Source organism: Juglans regia, chromosome 15, assembly GCF_001411555.2.
Source record: "Juglans regia cultivar Chandler chromosome 15, Walnut 2.0, whole genome shotgun sequence".
NCBI classification, from domain to species: domain Eukaryota; kingdom Viridiplantae; phylum Streptophyta; class Magnoliopsida; order Fagales; family Juglandaceae; genus Juglans; species Juglans regia.
In genome coordinates, this window is record NC_049915.1 from 3,831,433 (window position 1) to 3,837,327 (window position 5,895).

The 5,895-nt window shown below is 37.8% G+C and overlaps 1 pseudogene; it reads right to left on the minus strand.

Annotated features, from left to right (window-relative positions):
- Positions 1–284: 284 nt before the first annotated feature.
- LOC109009945 lies at positions 285–2,045 on the minus strand (annotated as a pseudogene).
- Between the last annotated feature and the right edge of the window lie 3,850 nt (positions 2,046–5,895).

The following is a 5,895-nucleotide window of genomic DNA, read 5'->3' on the forward strand; positions in this document are numbered from 1 at the left end:
TAGCTGTCGCTGACCATCTTTCAATAAATTGGTTTGAAAAAAGATATGAGGAGAAACAACTAGAATGCTTGATCAAAACTTTTTGTTTTTTCAAGAATCTTAACCCAGTTTATATTTTTAGCTGCAAGAGTAATCTTAACCCAGTTAGTAGAAAAGTACAGATTTCTCAACAACAGCCGCAGTGGTCAAATTCACTAGTGAATTCAAAAAATTAATAATGTTTGGACAACCAAAACCAAAAATTGAACATAGGGAGAGATTATCCAGCAGGCCGCAAGCAAAAACTAGCCTGACTTGCCATCATTCGGTCTAGGAATTCTCACGTACTCATAGTTGTTAATGTCCACTTTCCCTCGCAAAGCCTATACACCAAACAGAAGGTGAGCTGCCAATGCTCTTAATTGTATTCAGTTTTGCCAGCAGAAGTCCTTTACCTTTAGTTCCTCTTCCAATGAGATTTTTTTTCGCTTTGTATGCTTCTACAGGTCCTGTCTCGACAGTGCTTTTTCTTGTCTCAACAATTTCCCATTATTGATCATCCTTCACCTTTGCAATATCCTTGCTGAACTACGAAGTGTCAAGACCAAGTTTCAAGATTTGAACCCTTCGATGCAAACAATTTCTAAAGCCCAACTTCCCATGTTGATTTACCTAATTCGTATGATGCAAGGAACTACATGGATCTGGGGTTAAATTGGGTAAAAAACATGTTACATTATCATGGTCCACAGCATTCCTCATCTTAAAAAATTAAAAAAAAAGAACCTCTAAGATTATGCCTCCGAGTTACTTACCTGAACATGCTTGAAATCCATAAATGAAGGACCTAACCCAGAAACCTATATGCCACAGCTTATACGAATCAATTTCCTAATAAAAGCATGTTATAAAACTCAAACAAAAGAAAAACCCAATGGTATCATGAATGCTATCTGTCTGTCCCTCTATCAGCTCTCTCCCCCCTTCTTGGAATAACTGACTAGATTCAAGAGCACTTCATTCGATATATTTGCATTTTTGCATAATCGACAGTGAGACCAGATATCTTAGAATCGTAAATAGAGAACAAAAATAGCACTAACCTGCCTTGCAAAAGATGACCAAGACCAACCGCCTCAAACACTGTAACTGAGACCATCGAAAGCCCATATCTGATAAATGGATATTTTCTGCCCCATCTTTTAAACGATGAACTTAAATGCTGAATATTTGCGGTGGTAGAGGAAATGTTAGTATTTTTATGAGACATACTCATGAACAATTGTTGGATTATATATTATGTTTGAATTTCACATTTACTGCCTATTGTTCGAATAGAACTTCATTTGTTCGAATGCGTACGCTATTTTATGTTTGGAATAGGATAATTGTTGAGGTATATATGGAGACTGGTTTTGGAGCTGAAAAAGTATTTTCTGAAAGTTGGCTCGAGCCAAAGTTCTCTCGAAGTCGCTTGACATACTGCTCGAGCGATATCAAGTTCGAGAGTTCGCTCGATACCGCTCGACACTTCGCTCGAGCGAGACAGAAACTCTAGTGTTCGCTCGATACTTGCTCGACACTCCGCTCGAGCCAATGTTCATTTGGTTGTTTGCTCAAGTCGCGCTAGACAGTCTGCTCGAGCGAAATACGTATTTTTTTCCAGGTTAGGATTTCCAGCACCACTCACTCTTGTTTAGTGAGTGCATATTGTGTGAGAGAGCAAAAAGTCCTAGAGAGTGTGAGTTGAGATTGAGTGATTGTAATCTATTCTGGTTAATAAGATTTTTGCAGTTCTGTGGACGTAGACAATTTGCCGAACCATGTATATTGTGTGTTGTGTTCTTAATTGTGTTGCTTTTACTTTATTTCTCATCCTTGGTGTGTGTGTTTTGCATACTATTTCATAACAACTGGTATCAAGAGCCAAGGTCAAATCTGAAGGAGAATGATTGCTAGAGATATAGTGAACGCACCCGAGATCTAGAAGTTCGACGGTATTGATTTTGGATACGGGAAGATGCAGATTGAGGATTATCTCTATGGTAAGAGGCTCCACCTTCCATTGTTGGGAAAGAAGTAGGAGAGCATGGCTAATGACAGATGTTGAGTGGATCCTGTTAGATCAACAAGTTCTAGGTCTTGTTTGGCTGACTTTGTCTAGAATAGTGGCACACAATGTCAGTAAGGAGAGAACGACGGTGGATCTCATGGCGACTTTGTCATGAATGTATGAAAAGCCATCTGCGAACAATAAGGTGCACTTGATGAAGAAATTGTTCAATCTGAAATTGTCAAAAGGTATGTTTGTAGCCCAACACTTGAATGAATTCAATACGATCATAAATTAACTATCTTCTGTAGAGATTGAGTTTGATGATGAGATTAAAGCATTAATTTTGTTGGCATCGTTGCTAAATAGTTGCGAGGCCATGAGGATGGCTGTGACTAGTTCAGACGGTAAGTCAAAACTGAACTATGAAGATATATGTGACATGGTGCTTGCTAAAGAGGTACGTAGGAGAGACACAGGTGAGTCCTCGGGTTCTGGATCGGCCCTGATTGTTGACAATAGGGGCAGAGGACATGGCAGATCAAGCTCCAAGAGTAGGGAAAATAGCAAGATAAGATCTGGGCAGCAGATCGCTTGCTGGAGTTGTGGCAAGCCGAGCCACATCAAGAGAAACTATAGGAATCAAGAAAGTTTTGATGATGATGTTTTGAATGTAGTGGTAGAAGAAATTCATGATGCCTTACTTCTTGCAGTGCAAAGTCTGATTGACGATTGGGTGTTGGATTAAGGGTCTTCGTTCCATACCACTTCACATCGAGAAATCATGTAGAATTATGTTGCTAGTGATTTTGGGAAGATGTATGTGGCTGATAGAGAGACATTGGATGTAGTGGGAGTGGGTAATGTGCATATCACACTTCCAAACAATAGCGTGTGGTAAGAGATTTAATTCTTTGTATTTGACATCAGGATCCAATGATATGCAGGGAAATACAAAAGTGCAAAAAGGCAGGCTTGATCGCGCAAAACATGTGAGGAAGCCAAAGTGAGTCAGCTTTGTTGTTCCTCATGAAAGCCTGGGAAAGTTGGCTAAGGTTGCTAAGATCGGTTTGAGACCGGATACTCCTGGTGCAGTGGGAGTCGTGAGTCGCCCTGTGGATATGCTGACTAAGGGCGATGTATGTGGAAGACTAAAGTCGGGCTTGACTTCAGTGCGTCTTCTAGATTGAAGACGGGAGCTGTGAGCTGCAGAGATGATAGGGCTAGGCTGGAAACAGTGGCTGCCATGTGGAGACCCAGTCTCCAAGTGGGAGATTGTTGAGTTATATGTGGAGATTGATTTTGGAGCTGAAAAAGTGTTTGCTAAAAGTTGGCTTGATAGTTGGCTCGAGCCAAAGTTCGCTCGACGTCGCTCGACATACCGCTCGAGAGAATCTCAAGTCCGAGAGTTCGCTCGATCCTACTCGACACTTCGCTCGAGCGAGACAAAAACCCTAATGTTCGCTTGATACTCACTCGACACTCCGCTCGAGCCAATGTTTATTTGGCTGTTCGCTCGAGTCGCACTCGACAGTTCGCTTGAGCGAAATAAGATATTTGCAGCTTTGTGATTGTAATCTCATCTGATTAATAAGATTTATGTAGCTTTGTGTACTTAGACAATTTGCCGAACCACGTATATTGTGTGTCATTTTCTTGATTGTGTTGATTTTACTTTATTTACCATCGTTGGTGTGTGTTTTGCATAGTATTTCACAACATATAATCACTATATGAAGGGTATAACATTAACATAGGATGTTTGAACAGTTATATAATAGTTCAAACTCGTCATCTCATTGGAACATGTACCTTTTTATTCAGACAAACTCACTTCTATTCAAACGTATATATCTTGACCAAAATAAATTCAAACCATGACATAGATTATTTGAACCACATAAGGTTCAATATCTGAACGGATCAAATCCATATTCGAATGGGTATAACAAAGAAATTGAATGCTAATCACTCTTATTTGAACATCAGTAGTGTTACCATATTATGTTCGAACGAAAAGGCTATACGTCTAAACCACTTATGATCGCTTTGTTGCAATGATTATAACCCTTATTTGAACATCATTCGAATTAGGAACTTTTTTATTCGAACAATTCGGGTTACCGCTTGAATTGTAACTGCACACCTTCAAACCATATACGGTCTCGACATTCGAACAAAAGTCAATCTTATTCGAATCGGCATATCTTCAATATTCGAACCACCTTGCATCCCCTTCGAACGTTTCTCAACCATTTAAACATGACTAAAGTGTTCAAATGCTAGCCTTATATCATAACACTTTGAACAATATTCTATGTTTGAATAAAGGTTGTTTGTTCAAATACTTTTTAGGGACGAAACACTTTTGCTCCAAAAATTTTTTTTCCGTTCGAACAAACTTTGAATGGGTTGGGGAATTTTCATCCCAAAAGATATTTTTAGAGATAAAAATTTTTTCTCGTCCAAGAATGTCTTTAGGGACCTTTTGGGACAACATCCCACTCTTTTGACAGACATTTTAGGACAAAACCCCACTTTTAGGATGAAGAATTTCTTCCCAAAAGAGGGTTTATGTGGTAGTGTAGGTTATGCAAGTTCCATGTATTCCTTTGAAAAAAGGTAGGACCTACACTTCAAAACAATTAGGTCTCATTTAGATACAGAAACGGTTTCATCTCATTATTACAACTTTTTAAATTTTGCATACAAAATAAAATAAACAATTCAACTTTTTTTAAATTCTAAAATAATAATAATATTAAAAAATAATATTCTAATAATATTTTATTCAACTTTCAACTTTCAACTTCCATCTAAAACCATCTCATCTCATCACCCAAATGAGACCTTAATTTTTGATGTGGATCTCAAATTTAACTACATTTTCAAAGGAATGCGCAAGTCAGACATTTTCTAGGAGTGCAAATATAATTTTTCTCTCTTTTACTATTTCTAGCAAAGTAATATTTATTGTTTTGGTATTTATTATAGTAACAACTTTTTTAAAAGACAAATATTTGATGCAAATATCATTTCTCTCAATTATTTTATTTTGAAATTGTGTTTGAAATGGGAAGAAGTTTTTAAGAGTAGAAAATTCTAAAAGTTCTGACGGTTTTTTATGACACATCATGCATGTTGATCATTAGACGTTATATTAAAAGTGGATAATAATGATTAAAAGTAATGCTATTGTCATTTTTTTCTCTCTTTATGTGGATGAAAAAATGCGTATGTTTATTTTTACTTCATGATCAAGACCAACTTATCTCCATCGGGAAGTTTCCATTCACTGGCTACTTGCTTTAGCAACCACACAAACTACAACGTAGATCACTTTAACGTCTTTCTGAAGTTCAAGATTTGCCGGAAACTGCCTCTTCCATTGACTACTTGCTTTAGCAGGTCCACACAACCATGATCTAAAGCAGGTCCATACAACCATGATCTAAATGTTAATTTACCCAAAGACCTATCAATCATCAAACACTTATAAAAGCATACCGATTGAAACAATTTCCTTCAAACAAAACAAAACAAAAAAAAAAAAAAAAAGAGGAAGAAATGGGTGCCATGATAAGCTATTTACTGAAGACCTGAATGTTCATCTATGGAGGACTACTACTACTCTCTGCATCTACTTTCATGACTGCTGACGCCTCTGTATCCTATGACTTTGATCAACCTCAGCCCAACCACTTCTATCATAAATATTTGAAGGTGGTTTCCCACCGAGAGGGAGCACCATCACCACCACTACCCCTTGCTCCGAATATACTAATCGTCATGATGGCATATCTCGATTTTTGTTGGGGTTGCCGGTAAGACTAAAGGTGCCGTGTCATAAAACAAAGAGATTG